Below are 22,997 nucleotides of genomic sequence, written 5' to 3' on the forward strand. Positions count from 1 at the left end.
AGGAACATGCAGAGATGCATACTGATAAAACTGGGGAAAAAGAAAAAAATATTAAAACTAACAAGCAAAAAATAATATACAAGGAAATCCCCATAAGGTTATCAGCTGATTTTTTAGTAGAAACTCTGCAGGCCAGAAGGGAGTGGCATGATATAGTTAAAGTGATGAAAGGGAAAAACCTATAACAGAATACTATACCCACCAAGGCCCTCATTCAGAATCAACAAAGAAATCAGAAGCTTTACAGACAAGCAAAAACCCAGAGAATTCAGCACTACCAAACTAAATTTACAAGGAATGCTAAAGGAACTTCTGTAGGTGGAAACAAAAAGGCCATAACTAGAAACAAACAAAAACAACAACAAAAATTACAAATGGGATCACTCACTGGTAAAGGCAAAGATAAAATAGAAGTGGGAAAGCATCTACACACAAATACAGCATCAAATCTAGCAGCTGTGAGGAGTATAAAGAGGCAAGGTATTGGAAATGCATTGGAAATTAAGAGATTAGCAACTTAATCTTATATTTATATAAACTGCTATATCAAAACTGCATGGTAATCACAAGCCAAAAAACTACAATAGATACATACAAACAAAATAAAAAGCAACACCAACACAACACTAAATTTGTACCTCACACCACGAGAAAAGAAAACAAAAGAGAAAGAAAAAAGACCTACAGAAAATATTCAGAAAAATGAACAAAATGGCATTAAGCACAAACATTGGTAATTTGCTTAAATGTAAATGGATTGAATGCTCCAATCAAAAGACACAGAGTGACTGAATGGATACAAGAACAAGACTTGTATAGGTGCTGTCTACAAGCGACCCACTTCAGATCTAGGGACACAGACAGATTGCAAGTAAGAGAATGGAAAAAGATATTTCATGCAAATGGAATCAAAACAAAGCTGGAGTATCAATACTCATAGCAGACAAAATAGACTTTAAAATAAAGGCTGTTACAAGATGCAAAGAAGGACACTACATAATGATCAAGGGATTACCCAATAAGAAGATATAACAGTTGTATATATACACTCAACATAGGAGCATCTCAATATATAAGACAAATACTAACAGCCATAAAAAGAAGAATCGACAGTAACATAATAACAGTAGAGAACTTTAACATTCCCCTTACATCAATGGACAAACATATCATCCAGAAAGAAAATCAATAAGGAAACACAGGCATTAAATCACACATTACACCAGATAGACTTAACTGATATATATACAGAGCTGCTGCTGTTAAGTTGCTTCAGTCATGTCCGACTCTGTGCAACCCCATAGATGGCAGCCCACCAGGCTCCCCCGTCCCTGGGATTCCCCAGGCAAGAACACTGGAGTGGGTTGCCATTTCCTTCTCCAATGCATGAAAGTGAAAGTGAATTTGCTCAGTCGTGTCTGACTTAGCAACCCCATGGACTGCAGCCTACCAGGCTCCTCCACCCATGGGATTTTCCAGGCAAGAGTACTGGAGTGGGTTGCCATTGCCTTCTCCGATATACAGAGCATTCCATCCAAAAGCAGCAGAATACCCATTCTTTTCAAGTGCACAGGGAACATTTTCCAGGATAGATCACCCTGGGTCAAAAATTGAGCCTCAGTAAATTTTTAAAGATTAAAATTACATCAAGCATCTTTTGTGACCACAATACTATGAGATTAGAAATCAACTATATATATTAAAAAAAAAAAACCTATAAAAACCAGAAACACATAGATGTTAAATAGTATGCTACTAAATAACCAATGGATCACTAAAGAAACCAAAGAGGAAATTAAAAAAATATAGAGGCAAATGTAAAAGAAAACATGATGATCCAAAACTTATGGAACACAGCAAAAGCAGTTCTAATACAGAAATTTAAAGCAATACAATCTTACCTCAGGAAACAAGAAAAATCCCAAGTAAACAATGTAACCTTACACCCAAAGCAACTAGAGATACAATTAAAACTCAAAGTTACTAGAAGGAAAGAAATCATAAAGACCAGAGCAGAAATAATTGAAATAGAGACAAAAAGAACAATAACAAAGATCAATGAAACTAAAAGCTGGTTCTTTAAGAAGGTACACAAAATTGACAAATCTTTAGCCAGATTCATTAAGAAAAAAGGGAGAGGACTCAAATCAATAAAATTAGAAATGAAAAAGGAGAAGTTACAACTGGCATCACAGAAATACAAAGGATCGTGAGAGACCACCACAAGGAACTATATGCCAATAAACTGAACAACCTAGGAGAAATAAATTCTTAGGAAGGTACAACCTTCCAAAATTGAATCAAGAAGAAATAGAAAGTATAAACAGGCCAACCACAAGTACTGAAATTGAAACTGTGATGGAAAAAACTCCTCTCACAACAAACAAACATCTAGGAGCAGATGACTTCACAGGTGAATTCAATCAAACTTTTGGAGAAGCGTTAACATCTATCCTTCTGAAACTCTTCCAAAAAATTTCAGAGAAAGGAACATTGCAAAACTCATTCAAGAGGTCCCCATCACTTTGATATCAAACCACACAAAGACATCACAAAAAAGAAAATTACAGGATAATACCATTGAGGAACATAGATGCAAAAATCCTCAACAAAATTCTAGCAAAACAAATCCAACAATATATTAAAATACATTACAAGGACCATACACCATGATCAAGTGGGATTCAAGAATTTTTCAATATCTGTAAATGACTGTGATGCACCACATTAACAAACTGAAGAATAAAAACCATATGATCATGTCAATAGAAACAGAAAATTATTTTAATAAAATTAAATACCCATTTATGATACTTTTCAGAAAATGGGCACAGAAGGAACCTAGTGCAACATAATAAAGGCCATATGTGACAAAACCATAGATGACATCACACTCAATGGTGAAAATCTGAAAGCCTTTCCTGAAATCTGAAAGCTAAGACCAGGAACAAGACAAGGGTGTCCACTCTCACCACCTTATTCAACATAGTTTTGGAAGCCCTAGCCATGGCAGTCAGAGAAGAAAAAGAAAGGAAGCCAAATTGGAAAAGAAAAAGTAAAACTGTCACTCTTTGCAGATGACATAATACTATACATAGAAAATCCTAATGATGCTCCCAGTAAAATTCTAGAGCTCATCAATGAAATGATAAAGCTGCTTTCCATTTGTCTTCTTTGGAAAAAATATATTCATGTCTTTTGCCCATTTTTAATTGATGATGAAGATGATGAACTATAAAACTACCCAGAGATTTAATCGTTCTTTCCTGAAAATTCTTACCAGATATAGTATCTTTAAATCCTGGTGTCAGGGTGACAGGGTAACAGGCGGGAAGGCTAGGGGTCTCCAAACAGAGGAAATAGGCTGCAAGTGTCAAGCATTTTTTCTCTCTCTCTTAAGCATCAGGAAGAAAAAAGCTACAAGTGTCAGATTTTTTCCCTTCTCTATACAAAATTAAAAGTTTTCTCTTATAATTCTGTGCTGCCATGATGATACCTGATTCCACCTGAACTTAACTTTTCTCAAATCTTGAGCTAACCAATCCATTTTTCTTATGGAAATGTTTTTCTTAAGCTATGCTAATGAATTATGTTTTTACCCTAGACTCTGTCTTTCTTCAAGTCAATTCATTCAGCTTAAGACTCAGAACCTATAAGGGCTCAACAAACCAGTATGTTTTACTCATACAATTGTTCTCCTAATCTATGTTAATGAAACTATATATTTGCTTGGAAACCTGCCTTTCTTTAAGATTCATGTCAGTTGTTTTATGGCCTGGGATGACTCATCTTGTGCCAACGTTATCTCAAAATGCATGTGGATGAGGGTGCCACTCTGAGTTTTGAGACATTTCCTTTCTCTAATTAGCAGCCTGCTCATAGATTTGTAACATACTGCTAAAGGATAGCAGGGGGGGCACTCTTTCTGCCCCCTTCTGATGTCTATGTCAGAAGCTTTATCTATCTCTTTTATACTTTAATAAAACTTTATCACACAAAAGCTCTGAGCAATCATGCCTCATCATTTGAATTCCTCTCCTCTGGGGGCCAAGAATCCTGGCGTCTTTCAGGGCTCAGCAACAACCTTTCATCTTGGGGGCTTGTCCCGGATCTGAACCTGGGACCTCTTGTGCCTGAGGCAAGAACCATAACCTGTAGACCAAAACAACCTTTCAAGGGTAAACTAGAACAATTACTACATTTCTGGGGATCTACCAGGTGCTTTATGAGATTGAGATTTCATTTTTTCATTATTATTATTGAGAACTACATCTCTCATGTATGTATTATTCATGTGGACTATTCTATAATTTCTACACAGGGAATATGATTCTTACTCTAAAATATCCAAAATGCTTATGTTGTTGACTACAGGTTTATCAATCAAGGACATAAACAAGCAAGTCCTTAGGTGTATTATCAAGGATGCAATATCAAGAACAATAATAATTAATTACACTATGTACTTCCTTTCTAAAGTGAAAGTGAAGTTGCTCAGTTGTGTCTGACTCTTTGCAACCCCATGAACTGTAGCCTACTAGGTTCCTCCATCCATGGGATTTTCCAGGCAAGAATACTGGAGTGGGTGGCCATTTCCTTCTCCAGGGGATCTTCCCAACCCAGGGCTTGAACCAAGGCCTCCCGCATTGCAGACAGATGCTTTACCATCTGAGCCGCCAGGGAAGCCCACGTCCTTTCTAAGGAAAGAGGTAAAGCAATGGAAATATCAGAAATGTTAGAAGATATATCAGTTTGCATATATTATATTCAAGACCACATATCATAGGCAAAGCATATATATGAATCTCAAATGTGAGGCCACATTTGCCTAGGTCTCTTGTGAGTAGTCCACAAATGCTTAAAACATATCACAATACTATAATCACCCTAAAATATACAATGAAAATGAATTGTTTAATAAATATTCACCATAGAATAATAAAACTTCTGAAGTTTCAATTAAAGGAAATTCAGAAGATAGAGGAAAGTTTCTCAAAAAGATTTTGGAAATTATGCCAGTCATTTATGAGACGAAAATCTATTATAATCTTCATGTTTCCCAATTGAATGAAACTTTCATAGAACCCTGTTTTCACTAATCCAATGCTTTATTTGGAGTTTGAGTCACTACATGCTACACTGGTGGTGTCACTCACATAAAATCATAGACTTGTATACCACCTATCAATCAGACTTGCAGAAAGAAAAAAAGAATAAAAAGTACCCAAAAACTGGTATCAAAATGCTCGAAAAATAAAAACTGAAGAGTACTAAAATATTTGGAAAATTCCTGCCAATTAGGATCAGATATTAAGAAGGCATTCAACAAATAACTAATTTATTTAGGAAATATGCATATTCACAAATGTACATAACAGTTCCAGAAAGCACCTAACGGGAATAAAGTTTAAATTTCAGTGTATAAGTGGCTAGATTGAATGCAGGAAGATATGATGGTAAAAGTACAGTCAAAGATGACCAAAAAGTCATCTTACCAAGTAGTCTGTAATGAAGGACAAAAAAATGGACAATATTCAATGATGAGAAATAAAAATTTTAATGGTAAATAATTTATTTGGCATGTCTTTATATCAAAAACAAATATAGAATGCAATCAAAAGCACCATTAATTATGCAACAGTTGATTCACACAACATGGAATGATTAAAGAAAGAAGAAATTCCTACTGGTTCTTCAATGTCTGTTAAAACTATAGATGACAAAGAGGACACTGCTGCTGTTGCTGTTCAGTCTCTTAGTCCTGTCTGATTCTTAGAGTCCCCATGGATTGTAGCATGGCAGGCTTCTCTGTCCTCTACTATCCTCCAGAGTTTACTCAGATTCATGTCCTTTGAGTCAGTGATGCTATCTTTCCATCTTAACCTCTGCTGCCCCCTTCTCCTTTTGCCTTCAATCATTCCCATCATTGAGGTCTTTTCCAATGGTTGGTTCTTTACATCAGGTAGCCAAAGTATTGGAGCTTCAGCTTCAGAAACAGTCCTTCCAATGAGTATTTAAGGTCTATTTCCTTTATGATTGGTTTCATTTCCTTGAAGTTCAAGGGACTCTAAAGAGTCTTCCCCAGCACAACAATTTGAAAGCATCAATTCTTCTGCACTTAGCTTTTTTTATAGTCCAACTCTCATGTAAATAAATGACTACTGGAAAAACCATAGCTTTGACTATATGGACCTTTGTTGGCAAAGTGATGTCTCTGCTTTCTAATATGCTGTTTAGGTTTGTCATAGCTTTCCTTCCTTACTTTCATGTCTTTAGTCACTATCAACAGTGATTTTGGAGCCCAAGAAAATAAACTTTGTCATTACTTCTACTTTATTTCCTTTTATCTGCCATACAGTGATGGGACAGGATGCCATAATCTTAGTTTTTCTTAAAGTTGCGTTTCAAGCCAGCTTTTTCACTTTCCTCTTTGACCCTCATTAAGAGGCTCTTTAGTTTCTCTTTATTTTCTGCCATTAAAGTGCTATCATCTGTATATCTGAGGTTGTTGATAATTATCCTGGCAATCTTGATTTCAGATGTGATTCATCCAGGTCAGCATTTCACATGATATACTCTACAAATAAGTTAAATAAGCAGGGTGATGATATACATCCTTGCACTCCTTTCCAAATTTGAACCTGTCCACTGTTCCATGTCTGGTTCTAATTATTGCTTCTTGATCCACATACAGGTTTCTCACGAGAGAGGTAAGGTGGTCTGGTACTCTCATCTTTAAGAATTTTCCAGTTTGTTGTGATCAGCACAAAGGCTTTAGTGAAGTCAATGAAGCAGAAATAAATGTTCCTCTGAAACTACCTTGCTTTCACCACAATCCAGTGAATGCTGGCAATTTGATCTCTGGTTCCTCTACCTCTTTGAAACCCAGGTTGTGCAAGACACTAGGCTTCTATTTTTCTTGGTAAAAATACACAATGTGGCTATGTGACCACATGAATTTACACTCAAGAAATCAGATATACCGAGAAAGGCCCATGGGCTTAGCACCAGTCAACCTTGCAATGCCCTGCATGGGAATATTCAGGCTGTGCAAAAGAGCCATCATTGTCTGCTGCAGCGTCCTCTCCAATGACCTGACAAAACTCCCCAAACAGTAATGCAACTACTCCCTACTCAGTCCATGTCATGGGGCCAACCTTTTACTTTGGACAAACAGGGCCTCATGTTGCAGATGATACCAGGTCTCCAAATGGCTCTCAAAGGCCTTATCAGGAAGGTAATCTCAGAGGGATTTCTTCTCTAGGGGGAGACATCTTTAAAAGTTGTGGACCCCAGAGAGGAAGACTGCCCTAGGAGACACAAGCCTGAGTTGGTCAGTGAAGCAAATCCACTCTAGGGTCCATCAGAAACAACTGGCCTCACAGTTGTTTGCCATGTCTGAACATGACCTGGTCAAGTCTTATGGTAAACCAGGGACTGTGCTTCATCTTTTGACAGCAAGCAGCACCTACCTGCCAAGATCTGGTGGATGGGTTCCTGCCAGCCTCTTAACATTGCCAGGCCTGGGGATGATCTCTCTTCTTGGGAGACAGCAAAGCACACATCACAGGTGACTGGCCCCCAGTGGATCAGTGTGCTCTGCATGGAGGTATGCAGAAACCTGTGTGTGGGTGTTCTCCAGGGACGAGGGAAGCAGACATTGCCTCTGTGACCATACGACTAGAATTCAAGCCTAACAAAAGGTTCCTCAGTGTTCAAGTTCTTAACCCATCAAGATGGTGCCACCATCTTGACAGAAATCAAGAAGTCCTACTCTGTGAGGAATGAGATTACAAAAAAGACTCGGCCCTCTGGACTGCTTTGAGGAAGGCCTTCTCTGCAGTCCAACACTTCTGGAGCCTGTGTCTAGGACCAAAGAGAGCTACTCACCTCAAATAATTCAAGCTATGCAAAATCCTCACCAGAATATCTGACAGAAAGACACAATTTGAGAGAAGGAGCTAAATAGGGCCCGCCAACATCCTCTGGGTGGGCAGTGGAGGCTCAATTCAGTTCAGTTGCTCAGTCGTGTCTGACTCTTTGCAAACTCATGAACTGCAGCACGCCAGGCCTCCCTGTCCATAACCTACTCCTGGAGTTTACTCAAACTCATGTCCATCGAGACGGTGATGCCATCCAGCCATCTCATACTTGGTCGTCCCCTTCTCCAACCGCCCTCAATCTTTCCCAGCATCAGGGTCTTTTCAAATGACTCAGCTGTTTCCAGCAGGTGGCCAAAGTACTGGAGTTTCAGCCTCAACATCAGTCCTTCCAATAAACACTCAGGACTGATCTCCTTTAGGATGGACTGTTTGGATCTCCTTGCAGTCCAAGGGACTCTCAACAGTCTTCTCCAACACCACAGTTCAAAAGAATCAATTCTTTGGTGGTCAGCTTTCTTTATAGTCCAACTCTCACATCCATACATGACCACTGGAAAAACCATAGCTTTGACTAGATGGGGCTTTGTTGGCAAAGTAATGTCTCTGCTTTTTAATATGTTGTCTAGGTTGGTTATAACTTTCCCTCCAAGGAGCAAGCATCTTTTAATTTCATGGCTGCAGTCACCATCTACAGTGATTTTGGAGCCCAGAAAAATAAAGTCAGCCACTGTTTCCACTGTTTCCCCTTCTATTTGCCACAAAGTGATGGGATGAGATGCCGTGATCTTAGTTTTCTGAATGTTGAGTTTTAAGCCAACTTTTTCACTCTCCTCTTTCACTTTCATCAAGAGGTTCTTTAGTTTTTCTTTACTTTCTGCCATAAGGGTGGTGATATCTGCATATTTGAGGGTTTTGATATTTATCCTGGCAGTCTTGATTCTAGCTTTTGCTTCATCCAGCCCAGCGTTTCTCATGATGTACTCTGCATATAAGTTAAATAAGCAGGGTGACATATACAGCTTTGATGTGCTCCTTTTCCTATTTGGAACCAGTCAGTTGTTCCATCTCCAGTTCTAACTGTTACTTCCTGACTTGCATACAGATTTCTCAAGAGGCAGGTCAGGTATTCCCATCTCTTTCAGAATTTTCCACAGTTTATTGTGATCACAGTCAAAGGCTTTGGCATAGTCAATAAAGCAGAAATAGATGTTTTTCTGGAACTCTCTTGAGTTTTTGATGATCCGACAGATGTTGGCAATTTGGTCTCTGGTTTCTCTGCCTTTTCTAAAACCAGCTTGAACATCTGGAAGTTCACAGTTCATGTACTGCTGAAGCCTGGCTTGGATAATTTTAAGCATTACTTTGCATCATGTGAGATGAGTACAATTGTGTGGTAGTTGAGTATGGCATTACCTTTCTTTGGAATTGGAATGAAAACTGACCTTTTCCAGTCCTGTGGCCACTGCTGAGTTTTCCAAATTTGCTGGCATATTAAGTGCAGCACTTTCACAGCATCATCTTTCAGGATTTGAAATGGCTCAACTGGAATTCCATCACCTCCACTAGCTTTGTTCGTAATGATGCTTTCTAAGGCCCGCTTGACTTCACATTCCAGGATGTCTGGCTCCTGGTGAATGATCACACCGTCATGAGTATCTGGATCATGAAGATCTTTTTTGTACAGTTCTTCTGTGTATTCTTGCCACCTCTTCTTAATATCTTCTGCTCCTGTTAGGTCCATACCATTTCTGTCCTTTATTGAGTCCATCTTTGCATAAAATATTTCCTTGGTATCTCTAATTTTTTTGAAGAGATCTCTAGTCTTTCCCATTCTATTGTTTTCTTCTATTTCTTTGCACTGATCACTGAAGAAGGCTTTCTTATCCCTCCTTGCTATTCTTTGGAACTCTGCATTCAGATGCTTATATGTTCCTTTTCTCCTTTGCTTTTCACTTCTCTTCTTTTCACAGCTATTTGTAAGGCCTCCTCAGATAGCCTTTTGGCTTTTTTGCATCTTTTTTCCTTGGGGATGGTCTTGATCCCTCCCTCCTGTACAATGTCATGAACCTCTGTCCATAGTTCATCAGGCACTCTGTCTATCAGATCTAGTCCCTTAAATCTATTTCTCACTTCAGTGAATAATCATAGGATGTTTAGGTCATACCTGAATGGTCAAGTGGTTTTCCCTACTTTCTTCAATTTAAGTCTGAATTTGGTAATAAGGAGTTCATGATCTGAGCTACAGTCAGCTCCCAGTCTTGTTTTTGCTGACTGTATAGAGCTTCTCCATCTTTGGCTGCAAAGAACATTCGATCTAATTTTGGTGTTGGCTACCTGGTGATGTCCATGTGTAGAGTCTTTTCTTGTGTTGTTGGAAGAGGATGTTTGCTATGACCAGTGCGTTATCTTGGCAAAACTCTGGAGGTAGGGAACAGGAAAGAAAGCCAAAGGCAGGACCAGGCCTTGGCCACATGGAAGCCCTTAGGCACTGTAGAGACATAAGGGCTTTCTTTGAGGGATAAGGTATCTCGGCAGTCAAATCCCAGGGCTCCAGAAGGGACAGAAAGATCCCTGACATCCGGTCCCTGGACTGCTGTGTCTATTGGGCCTCAGTGTAATTACTGAGCATGACTTTTGGGTCATCATCTCTCTTCAGGACTATATGCATTCTATTCATCATGCCAAACAATGCAGTTCCCACTCATTGCATCTACACATAGGGGCTTGAGATGGCTTATCTCTGAGGATTTCTGGAAATGAGTATGTCCCACAGGACAAGAGACTGCCTACCCCAGATTCTACACCAAGACACATTGATTGGCCTGGGGACAGCAGGCCATACTCAGATCTTCCTTCCTCTCTGGTATTGTCTGTCTAGAGAGAAGCATGACTGCTGTGAGAACACCTAGTATGTCCATGAAGGATTTGGTGGTCACATGGTCTACACCTTCATGCAACAAATATGCTACAAGACACACCTACAGTGACATATCCAGGACCAAGAAAAAGTGAGAAAATTCATTTATACACAAATCCCTGGCTGAAATGCATACCTACCACCAACCTTCCTTGCTACCTCTCCAGCTTCCTATCTCCCTACTTTTCTAGCTCCCTACCACCTTACTTTTCTCCCTTACATCCTCCCACTCATCTTACCTACTGTCAAATGTGAGGGAAAGAGTGAACAAGTGGATCAGTGCATGAGTGAGTAGATGAATAACTGGTCCAGGGAGGAAGAATGGTGAATCAATAAAGGAGTACTGAGAGAAAGCAGAGCTTCATGGGCTCTCCACCTGGCAGAAGGCCCGGCGAGAGGGCCTCTTGGTTACCAAGATTCTATAGTTGTGTCTTGGGGGACAAGATGTTCCTCTGAGTTCTAATCCGGCCTTTGTGAGCAATGAGTGGGTGAAAAGACATGGAGCTTGGCTGCTTGCCACCAACATACAGAAAAATGAAGTAACAAGCATGAAATGATGCTTCAGGAAGCAGATATCTGGATTTGGGGCATGTGGGCTCAGCACCAGGCAACTGGCAATGCCCTACACAGAAGCATTCAGGCTAGGGACAGGAGACATTGTCACCTGGTGCAGCCTCACCTCCAATGGCTTGCCAAAGGTCCTGCAACAACAACGATGCAACTACTCCCTGTTTGGTTCACATCGTGAAGCCACTCCTCTACTTCAGGCAAATGGGGCCTCACGATGAACATGATACGGGGGCTCTGAAGGGCTCTCAGCAGCCTTACTAAGAAGGTACGTTTGCAAGGGTTTCTTTTCTGGGGTTGCTATCATTGAAGGCTGTGACCCCCAGAGAGGAAGAACACTGCAGGAGATTCAAGGGACTGAGTGGACGAACAGGACAAAACATGTTAAAGGGCCCATCAGAATAACTGGTCTCATGAGAACTTGCCATGCCTGAAAATGACCTGGCCAAGCACCATGGAAGGGGCTACCCTTCAGCTCTCTCAACAGCCAGCAGCATCTATGTGCCCAGACAGGTTCATGCCTGCCTCTCACCATTGCCAGGCCTGAGGCAGGATCCTTCCCACAAAAAATTACTGGGAAAGTGAAAGGACACACCATAGGTGACCATCCTCTCAGTAGATCAGTGTGCTCTGGACAAAGATGTGCAGAGACCTGTGTGTGGATGGATGTTCCCCAGTGGGGCAAGGGAAGCAAACATCGCCTCCGTGTACAATATGACAAGAATTCAGGTTGAATGAAAGGCTTTTCAGTGCCCGAGTTCCTAGCCTGTTGTGACGGTGCCACAGCAGTAGTTCCCCTTTTGTGAGAACTGAGGTTCCTGCAAGGACGCCCCTCTCTCTACTGCCTTGACACTCACCTCCCTCATAGTCTGTCTTCCTCCGGGGCCTGTGTTGAGGACAAAAGAGAGCCATTAACCTTGAATCATTCAGGCCGTGGCAAGATCCTTGCCAGAATGTCTGACCGAAAGATGCAATTCAAAAAGAAAGTGCTAAGTAAGGAAAGGCCCAGTGTATGTCCTCCGGGTGAGTGGTGAAAGCAGGGATTAGCAAAGAAAGCCAAAGGCAGGGCCAGTCCCTAGCCAAATGGAAGCCCCTAGACACTGCAGAGAGTACTTAAGTACACTCTCCGTGGGATAGGGTGCCTCCACAGCCAAATCCCAGGGCTCCAGAAGGGACAGAGAGACCTTCTGCTTTTGCACAGAATGTCCATTGGGTCTCAGCATAATCTTTTTGAGAATGATTTTTAGGTCATCATCTTTCTTCAGGACCATATGAATTCTAAACATTGACACAACTGAGGTACTTCCTTCATATCACATTCAGGCACAGGCACCTGAGTAGGCTTACCTCTGAAGCTTTCTGGAAATGAGTATGTCCCAAAGATTGTGAGTTTTTGGCTACCCCAGGTGCTGCACCAAGGCTGACATTTATTTCCCATGGGCAGCAAGCCACACTCAGATCTTCCTTCCTCTGGGGATGTTGTCTGTCTATAGAGCAAAAAGATACCTGTGAGAATTCTTTCTTATTTCTTGTAGGCTTTGATGGTCACATGTGCTACATCTTCATGCAGTGAATAATGCTACAAGACATATCTAGAACAAGACATACAGGAACCCAAGAAAGTGACAAAATGCACTTATACACAGAGACACAAACCCCTGGCTAAAATGCATGACTACCACCCATCTTCCTCCCTACCTCTCTAGTTCTCTACCTCCCCACCTCCTTACTTTTATTCATCCTTCCCTCCCACCTTATGTATGGGCAAACATTAGGGAATGAGTGGATGAGTGGATAAGTGCATGAGTGAGTACATGAATAACGTGACCGGGGGGAAGAAACGGTAATTCCATAAAGGAATCGAGAGAGAAGGCAGAGCCTCATTTCTCCACCTGACAGAACCTCTTGGCTGCCAAGATTCTACAGATGTGTCTTGTGGAATGGAGACATTCCTCCGAGCTCAATTCTTGTCTGTTCAAGCAAGGGGTGGCTGAGGGGACATTGGGCCTGGTCACTTGCTGCCAACACATGGAGAATGAGGCCACGACGTCCCATGGAATTGATTCTGAAGGAAGCAGCTATCTGGTGACAGGGCATATAGACCCAGCACTAGTCAACCCGGCAACACTCTACACAGGAATGTTTAGGCTGGAACAGGAGCCACTGTTGCCTGGAGCAGCGTCCCCTCCTGTGTCCCACCAAAGGCCCCAAACAAGCCCAACGCAACTACTCCTCGCTTGACCCTCGTGATGGTGTCACAGCTCTCCTTCAGGCAATCGGGGCCGCATGCTGGGGCTGATAGAGAGGCTCCAAAGGGCTCTCAACAGCCTTACCAAAAAGGTATATTTGGGAGGGGTTTCTCTTCTGGGGGGTGCTATCATTGAAGGTTGTGGCCCCAGAGTGAAAGAGCACCCCAGGAGATGCAAGGTGCCCGAGTGGGTGAATAAAACAAACACATCAAAGGGCCCATCAGGAACAAATGACCACATTGAGAACTCACTATGCCTGAAAGTGATCTGGCCAAGCTCCATCGGGCTGCCCTTCAGCTCTCTCAACAGCAACAGAGTCCACTTGCCAAGACCCAGTGGACAAGTTACTACTTGCTTATCACCATTGCCAGGCCTGGGGCACAGTCCTTCCCGACCAACCATTCTTGGGAGACTGGAAAGCACACACCATGGGTGACCATCCCCTCAGGTGATTGATGTGCTCTGCATGGAAGTTTGCAGAGATATTTGTGTGGATGTTCCCCGACCAGGGAAGTGAACACTGTCTTGATGTCCAGTCTGACTAGAATTCAGGTTTAACAAAAGGCCTTTTAATGTCAGAGATCCTAGCCTGTCTAGATGGCATTGTAGAATACGTTCACCCTTTGTGATGACTGAGGTTCCCGCAAGGACTCCTCACTTTGGACTGCCTTGAGGTGTGCCTCCCTCATCCTCTGGTGTTCATGTCCAGGGAAAAAGGGAACCATTCACTTTGAATCATTCAGGTCGTAGTGGGACCCTCACCAGAGCATCTTACTGAAAGACAAGATGCAAAGAGAAGGAGCTAAGGAAAGGCCTTGCCTATGGCCTCCAGGTAGGCGGTAAAAGTAGGGATCAGCAAAGAAAGTCAAAGGCAGGACTAGGAATTTGCTGATGTAAAAGACGCTAGACAAGGCGGAGACACAGGGGCTCTCCTTGTGGGATCAGTTACCTACACACCCAAATTCTAATGCTCCAAAAGGGACGGAAGGAACCAAGACCTTTTGCCCTTGGACTGCCACTTCCATTCAGCTCAGCACAATCCTATTGAGCATCATTTTTATGTCATTTTCTCTCTTTAGAACCATATGATTTCTCATCATTAAGCCAAACAAGGCATGCTCCACACATTGCATCTATACCAAGAGTCTGAGTAGGCTTGCCTTCAATGCATTCCGGAAATGATGAAGCCCCAAAGTATGTGAGTTTCTGTCTACCCTAGGTGCTGTACCAAGGCTGACATCAATGGCCCTGGAAGCAACAGGTATGAGTCAGATCTTCCTTCCTTTGGGGCTTTGTCTGTCTAGAGAGGAGCACAACAGCTCTGCCAACATCTAGTTTGGCCCTGTAGGCTTTGGTAGTCATGTATGCTACACCTTCACGCAGTGAATGATGCTACAAGACCTATCTAGAGTGATAAATCCAAGAACCGAAGAAAGCAACAAAATGCATCTATCTATACACAGTGACACAAACCCCTGGGTAAAATGTACTCCTACCACCAACCTTCCTTGCTACCTCTCTAGCTTTCTATGTTCCCTATCTCTAGTTATCGACCTCCTTACTTTTCTTCATCCATCCTTACCGCCCAACAAACCTTACTGCCAAACCTGAGGAAACAAGTGACTAGCATATCAGTGCTTGAGTGAATACATAAGTAATATGTCCAGAGAGGGAAAAATGGCAGCTCCACAAAGGTGCCCCAAGAGAAGGGAGAGCCTCATGGGCTGTATACCCAGAAGAAGGCCCAGTGCAACAGTCTCTCAGTTACTAAAATTCTATAAATGTGTTTTGGAAAGCAGAGATGTACCTCTCAGTTTGATCTTGGTCTGTGCAAGCAAGGGGTGGAATTGAAGACATGGGGCTAGGCCACTTGCAGCCAACACACAGAAAATGAGTCCACAGAGTCCCACGGAATGGATTCTTGAGGAAGCAGGTATCTGGTGACAGGGCACAAAGGCTCAGAACTGGTCAACGTGGCAATGCCTTGTATGGGAACATTCAGGCTGGGAACAAGAGGCCTCATCACCTGGTGCATGTCCTCTCCCATGGCCTGCTGAAGGCCCCCAAACAAAAACAATGCAACTGTTCCTGGACTGACCCACATCTTGAGGCCATTGTTCTACTCCAGGCAAATACAGCCTCATGATGGAGATGCTACCAGGGCTCTGAAGGGCTTGCAACAGCCTTACTAGAAAGTTAAGCTCCAAAGAGGTTTCTTCTCTGGAGGTGTGATCACTGAAGGCCATGCCCCCCAGAGAGGGAGAATGCTTCAAGATATGCCTGGGGCCCAAGTAGAAAAATGAAAAACCCATCAAAGGGCCCATCAGGAACAAGTGGTCTCACCAAGACCCTGCCATGCCTGTAAGTTAATTAGCCACACCCCATGGAATCTCAGGGACTACTCTTTAGCTCTCTTAACAGCCAGCACCGTCTAACTTCCATGACCCACTGGACAGTTTCCTGCCTCTCACCATTGTCCAGTCTAGGGCATAATCTTTCTCTATTGCTTGTTCTTCAGAGACTGCGAAGCACACAAACAGACCATCCTCTTAGATGTTCAGCAAGCTCTGTACAAAAGTGTGCAGAGACCTGTGTGTGGATATTCCTCAGGGAGCCAGGAAACAAACACTGCCTCCATGATCAATCTGATTAGAATGTAGGACCAATAGAAAGCATTTCAGTCTCCAAGATCATAGATGGTCTTGAAGGCACTGCAGCAGAAGTTCCCCTTTGAGAGGACTGTGGACCGCAAACAACTCCCCACTCTTGACTGCCTTGAGGTGGGCCTACTCCATAGCCCAATGTCCTCCAGGGCCCATGTTAAGGACCAAAGAGAGTCACTCACCTCGAATTGTTCAGGTCACATTGGGGCCTTTTCCAGAATGTTTGACTGAAAGACACAATTTGAAGAGAAGTAGCTAAAGAAAGGTCCCGGCTATGTCCTTTGGGTGGGTACTGGAAGCAGGGATCAGGAAAGAAAGCCAAAGGCATGACAGACTTTGGTCACATGGAAGCTCCTGAGCACTGTAGAGACTCAGGGATAGGGTGCCTCCACACTCAAATCCCAGGGCTCTAGAAAGAACAGAAGAAACCACAACCTCTGGGCCCTGTAATGTCACTTCCATTGAGCCTCACCATAGTCCAATTGAGCATGATTTTAGATCACCATCTCTCTTCAGGACCATATGAGTTCTCATCACCAACCCAAACGAGGCATGCCCCACGCATTGTATGCATGCACAGGCACCTGAGTAGGCTTACTTCTGATGCTTTCTGGAAAGGAGGATGCCCCAGAGGATGTGAGTTTCTGTCCACACCAAAGGCTGGATCAAGGCTGATATTGATTGCCCTAGGGGCAGCAGGCCATGCTCAGATCTTCCTTCCTCTGGGGTTGTTGTCTGTCTAGAAGGAGAACAACAGCTATGAGAACACCTACTCCATCCTTGCAGGCTTTGGTGGTCATGCATGCTGCACCTTCATGCAGTGAATGACGCTGCAAGACATAACTATAGAGACACATCCAGGAACACTAGAAAGCAACTAAATACACCTATATGCAGAGACAAAAATCCCTGGCTGAAATACATAACTACTACCAACCTTTCCTCCCTGCTAGGTCCCTACCTCTCTAGTTCCTTACCTCTTTACTTTTTTACAAACACTCCTTCCTTCCCACCATACTTACTGCCAAATGTGAGGGAATGAGTGGATAAGTGATCAAGGCATGAGTGAATATAAGAATAACATGTACAAGCAGCCTGAAATGGCATATTCAAAGAGGAGTTACAAGAGAAGGCAGAGCCTCATGGACTTTCCACCCAGCAGAGGCCTGGCACAAGGGCCTCTCAACCTCCAAGAGTCTATGGATCTGTTTTGGGAATGGAGACTTCCTCTATGGTCAAACCTGGTCTTTGCAAGCAAGGGATCACAGAGGGGACATGGGGCTGGCCACTTACTGCAAACATGCAGAAAACAAGGCCATGAAATCCCTCAGAAGAGGTGGTCGAGGATGCAGATATTTGGAGACGGGACCTGAGGGCTCAGCACCAGTTAACACGTCAGTGCCCTGCATGGGAACCTTCAGGATGGGGACAGGAACCATTGCTGGCTGGTTCAGCACTCCCTACCCTGGGCTTGCCCAAGCCCCTCAAACAGCAGCAATGCATCTAGTCCTTGCTCAGTCCATATCATGGGACTGACTCTCTACTTCAGGCAAATGGTGCCTCTCAATGGAGGTGATACTGTGACCCTGAAAGGTTCTCAACAACCTTACTATGAAAGTAAGCGTGGTAGGAACTTCTCCTCTGGAAGATGCTATCATTGGCAGCCATGGCCCCCAGAGAGGAAGAACGCCACATGAAACACAAGGGGCCCGAGTGACTGAATGAATGAAACAAAACCCAACATAGGGCCCATTAGGAACAAGTGGCCACATCGAGAACCTACCGTGCCTGAAAGTGAGCTGGCCATGCTCCATGAAATCTCATGGGCTGACCTTCAGCTTTCTCAATAGCCAGCAGGGTTTATCTGCCATGATCACCGGTCCTGGGGCACCATCTTTCTCTGCTGATGGTTCTTGGGAGACTGAAAAGAACACACCACAGCTGACCATTCTCTCAGTCAATCAGCATGCTCTGCATGGAGGTGTGCAGAGACCTTTGGGTGGATGACTCCAGTTGGCCAGGGATGCAAACATTGTCTCCATGTCTAATCTAATTAGAATTCACATTTAATGAAAGGCTTTTCAGTACCTGAGTTACTAGCCCCTGGAAATGCCACTGCAGCATAAGTTCCACCATGGTGATGACTGAGGTTCCCAAAAGGATTCCCACCTCTGGAATGCCTAAAGGGGTGCCTCCCCCATGGTCCACCTCCCTCTGGGGCCCATGTGTAGGACCAAAGAGAGCCATTCACCTCAAGTTATTTAGCATGTGGCAAGAATCTCTATAGAACATCCGCCTAAAAGAAACAATTTGAAGAGAAGGAATTATGGAAAGGCTCCACCTAATGCCTCCTGGTGGGCTGTGGAAATTGGGATCACTAAAGGCAGGACCAGGCCTTTGCCCTGTGGAAGCCCCTAGATACTGTAGGCTTTCCTCAAGGGGTAGGGTGCCTCCACACCTAAATCCCAGGGTTTCAGAGAAAAAAGAAAGGTCCCTGACCTCTAGCTTCTGGACTGCAACCTCCAATAGGCCTCAGCATACTTCTATTGAACATGATTTTTAGGTGATCATTTCTCTTCAAAACTATGTGAATTCTTCTCATCAACCCAAGTGAGCTATGCCCCATGAAGTGCATCTATGCACAGGAACCTAAATAGTCTTACCTCCAAAGCTCTCTGGAAATAAGGAAGCTGTAAAGGGCTTGAGTTTCTGTCTACCCAGCTGTGGCACCAAGGCTGAGACAGTTGCACCAGGAGCAGCAAGCCACACTCAGATAATCCTTTCTTTGCAGATGTTGTCTATCTAGAGAGCAGAAAGACTCCTGTAAGAGCTCCTAGTCTGTCTCTATAGGCTTTGCTACAAAGTGTGCTACACTTTGATGTAGGAAATGTTGCTACAAGACATAGCTAGAGCAATAAGTTCAGGAACATAAGAAAGCAATGAAATGCACCTATATGCAGAGACACAAACCCCTGGCTAAAATGCTTGTCTACCTTCTTCCTTACCTCTCTAAGTTCCAACCTCCCATCCTCTCTGGTTCGCTACCTCCCTACATCCTCACTTTTCTCCATCTTTCCCTCCTACCCTACATACTGACAAACATGAAGAAACAAGTGGATGAATGGATCAATATTTGAGTGAGTATATGAATAACAATACATCCAGGGAGATAGAAATGGTGACTCCAAGAAAGAGTCCTGAGAGAAGACAGAGCCTCATAGGCTCTGAGAGGCTCACAAGGACCTCTCAGCTGCCAAGATTCCATGGACATGTCTTGGGGAATGGAGATGCTCCTCCAAGCTCAGTCTGGGTCTGTGCTAGCAAGGGGTGGCTGAGCGGACATGAAGTTTGGCCATTTGCCACAATCACATGAAAAAAGAGGCCAAGAAATTCCACAGAATGGATGCTTGAGGAAGCAGGTATCTGTGGCCGGGCCCATGGGCTCATCACGAGTCAACCTGGCAATGCCCTGCAAGGGAACATTCAAGCTGGAAACAAGAGCCATCATTGCCTGCTGGGGCATCCCCTCCATGGCCTGCTGAAAGCCTCCAAACAACAAGAAGGCAACTACTCCTTGTTCGGCCCATGTCAAGGAACCACCCCTCTACTTCAGGTGAACAGTGCCCTATGATGGAGTTAATATGGGCTGCAAAGAGCTCTCAACCGTCTCACTAGGAAGTAAGCTCAAAAGAGGTTTCTCCTCTGGAGGTGTTATTGTTAAAGGCTGTGGTCCCCAGGAGGCGCATGGTGCCTGAGTACAAATGAAACAAAACTCAGCAAAGGGCCCATCAGGAATAACTGGCGTTACAGAGACCCTGCCATGCCAAAAAGTGACCTGGCCTAGCCTCATGGAATCTCGGAGGCTGCCCTTCAGCTCTCTTAACAGCCAACAGCGAACACCCTGCACGGGAATGTTCATACCAGGGACAATAGCGATTGTCAGCTGGTGGGGTGTCTGTTCCCATGCCTGCCCAAGGCCCTCAGACAAAGCAATGCAATGCTCCCTGCTTGGCCCACATCATGGGCCCACCCCTCTACTTCAGGCAATCAGGGCTTCACTATGGAGTTGATACCGGGGCTCCTATGGGCTCTCAACTTTCTTTCTAGGAAGGAGTGCTTGGAAGAGGTTTCTCCTCTGGGGCTGCTATTGTTGAAGATTGTGGCTCCTGGAGAGGAAGAATGCCCCAGGAGAAACAAGGGGCCCCAGTGGGCGATCAAAGCAAAGCCCATCAAACAGCCCATCAGGAACCACTTGTTGTCACCCAGACTCTGGCATGCCTGAAAGTGACCTGGCCAAGCCCCATGGAAACTCAGGGGCTGCACTTCAGCTCTCTCAACAGCCAATAACATCTACCTGCCAAAACCTGGTTGACAGGTTTCTGCCTGCCTCTCACTGTCGCCAGGCCAGGGGCATGGTATTTTCCTACCAATGGTTCTTGGGAGACTGAAAAGCACACACCTGGTGATTGTCCCCTCAGTAGCTCAGTGTGTGCTATGTGGAGGTGTATAGAGACATGTATATGTGAATGTTCCCCAGGGTGCAGAGAAGCAAACATTGCCTCCACGTACTATCTGACTAGAATTCAGGTCTCAGGAAAGGCTTTTCAGGGCCAAGGGCTTGGAGCCTAGCAAGATGGTGTGTTAGCCAGATTCCTTCCTTTGTAAAGATTGAGGTTCTTGAAAGGACTCCCCCTTCTGGACTGCGTTGAGGTGGGCTTCCCCCATAGTCCAACAGCCTCTGTGTCTGGTGTGCAGAACCAAAGAGAACCACTGACCTCAAATTATAAAAGTCAGAATGGCAAGATCCGGACCATTTTTGGTCAGAATGAAAGTGAAAGTGAAGTCATTCAGTCCTTCCTGACTCTTTGTGACTCTATGGGCTGTAGCCCACCATTCTGCTTTGTCTATGGGATTTTCCAGGCAGGAATACTGAGTGGGTTGCCATTTCCTTCTCCAGGGGATCTTCCTGACCCAGGAATCAAACCAGGGTCTCCTGCATTGCAGGCAGATTCTTTACTAACTGAGCTATCAGGGAAGCCCTAATAATGGCTGCTACCAAAAAGTCTACAAACAATAAATGCTGGAGAGGGTGTGGGGAAAAGGGAACCCTCTTATGCTCTTGATGAGAATGAAAACTAGTACAGCCACAATGGAGAACAGTGTGGAGATTCCTTAAAAAAACTGGAAATAGAACTGCCATACAACCCAGCAATCCTACTGCTGGGCATACACACTGAGGAAACCAGAATTGAAAGAGACATGTGTACCCCAATGTTCATCACAGCACTGTTTACAATAGCCAGGACATGGAAGCAACCTAGATGTCTATCAGCAGACAAATGGATAAGAAAGCTGTGATATATATACACAATGGAATATTATTATTCAGCTATTAAAAAGAATGCATTTGAATTAGTTCTAATGACGTGGATGAAACTGGATCTTACTATATAGAGTGAAGTAAGTCAGAAAGAAAAACACCAATACAGTATACTAATGCATGTATATGGAATTTAGAAAGATGGTAACAATGACCCTATATGCGAGACAGCAAAAGAGACACAGAGATAAAGAACAGACTTTTGGACTCTGTGGGAGAAGTAGGATGATTTGAGAGAAAAGCATGGAAACATGTATATTATCATATATGAAATAGATCACCAGTCCAGGTTTGATGTATGAGACAGGGTGCTCAGGGCTGGTGCATGGGATGACCCTGAGGGATGGGATAGGGAGGGAGGTGGGAGGGCAGTTCAGGATGGGGGACACATGTACACCCATGGCTGATTCATGTCAATGTTATGAAAAAGTATATAATGATCACACACAAAACATGTATTTAACAAGACTTAAAAAAAAACATACACAACTATGACAATCCTAAGTTGAAAAAATAAACAAGGAAAAAACAACTATACTTAGTAAAATTACCTCTAAAAATATTTCTGATGAATTTTGAAAAGTATTCATTTGGTCTCTGGTGAGACTCTCACCAGAATATCTGATGGAAAGGCACAAGTTGAAGGAGTTAAGGAAAAGCCTCATCTATGATCTCTGGGTGATTGGTGGAAGTAGTGATCAGGAAAGAAAGCTGAAGGCAGGACCACACTTTGGCCATGTGGAAGCTCCTAGAAAAAGTGGAGTCTCAAGGGCTTTCCTTGAGGGATTGGGTGCCTCCACACCCAAATCCCAGGGCTCTGAAAGGGACAGAATCACACTCGACCTCTTGCCCTTGGACTGCCACCTCCATGGGGCCTCAGTATAATCCTATCGAACATGATTTTTAGGCCATAATCTCTCTTCAACAGAAGAGTTAATAGGAGTTAATATGCTTTATTTTCAGGCATTTTTAAAATTTTCATGTATTGTTTTCCTCTTTCTTCAACATGCTTAGTATAAAATGTTAACATGAATATTTTATGACTATTAACTATAATATTTTTGATATTCATTAGAAATATTTTTAGGAATTTTTTTTTTTTACTGAGCATAGTTGCTTTTTCCTTGTTATTTTCTCAATTTTAGGATTTTCATAGTTGAAAATATACTTTTTTAGTGATAATTATATATTTTTCAAAAGTAATTGTTATAGTTTTGTTAACCTCATTATTTCCCACAGAAATGGACTGTTTGTACATTTTGTTACTTTTTTTATGTTTAATTATGATATATGAGATCATTTCATTGATGAGTTTTATCAGTTATGATTTATATTGAT

At 43.2% G+C, this 22,997-nt stretch overlaps 2 long non-coding RNA genes and 6 other non-coding genes across 8 annotated transcripts in view; all 8 read right to left on the bottom strand.

Annotated features, from left to right (window-relative positions):
- Positions 1 to 12,838, bottom strand: part of LOC120875287 — a 142,312-nt gene extending 129,474 nt beyond the window's left edge. Inside the window, exon 1 of the long non-coding RNA XR_005723933.1 lies at positions 12,715 to 12,838. This is a non-coding gene — a long non-coding RNA (uncharacterized LOC120875287). The remainder of the gene's footprint in view (positions 1 to 12,714) is intronic.
- LOC120875793 lies at positions 10,488 to 10,566 on the bottom strand. The gene has a single exon (XR_005724088.1). It is a non-coding gene; the product is annotated as a small nucleolar RNA SNORD115 (small nucleolar RNA).
- LOC120875789 lies at positions 12,579 to 12,659 on the bottom strand. Its single transcript, XR_005724084.1, has one exon. It is a non-coding gene; the product is annotated as a small nucleolar RNA SNORD115 (small nucleolar RNA).
- A 1,805-nt stretch (positions 12,839 to 14,643) lies between the features above and the next one.
- LOC120875792 lies at positions 14,644 to 14,722 on the bottom strand. Its single transcript, XR_005724087.1, has one exon. It is a non-coding gene; the product is annotated as a small nucleolar RNA SNORD115 (small nucleolar RNA).
- A 1,735-nt stretch (positions 14,723 to 16,457) lies between these two features.
- Positions 16,458 to 19,656, bottom strand: LOC120875289. The gene is made up of 3 exons (XR_005723936.1): positions 18,943 to 19,656; positions 16,878 to 17,018; positions 16,458 to 16,506 (listed from the first exon to the last, which is right to left on the bottom strand). It is a non-coding gene; the product is annotated as an uncharacterized LOC120875289 (long non-coding RNA).
- On the bottom strand, positions 16,743 to 16,822 carry LOC120875791. Its single transcript, XR_005724086.1, has one exon. It is a non-coding gene; the product is annotated as a small nucleolar RNA SNORD115 (small nucleolar RNA).
- LOC120875790 lies at positions 18,807 to 18,887 on the bottom strand. Its single transcript, XR_005724085.1, has one exon. It is a non-coding gene; the product is annotated as a small nucleolar RNA SNORD115 (small nucleolar RNA).
- Positions 19,657 to 22,530: 2,874 nt separating the features above from the next.
- Positions 22,531 to 22,612, bottom strand: LOC120875794. The gene has a single exon (XR_005724089.1). It is a non-coding gene; the product is annotated as a small nucleolar RNA SNORD115 (small nucleolar RNA).
- Positions 22,613 to 22,997: the final 385 nt, after the last annotated feature.

This window comes from Oryx dammah, unplaced genomic scaffold, assembly GCF_014754425.2.
Source record: "Oryx dammah isolate SB20612 unplaced genomic scaffold, SCBI_Odam_1.1 HiC_scaffold_16, whole genome shotgun sequence".
Classification (NCBI taxonomy): Eukaryota; Metazoa; Chordata; class Mammalia; order Artiodactyla; family Bovidae; genus Oryx; species Oryx dammah.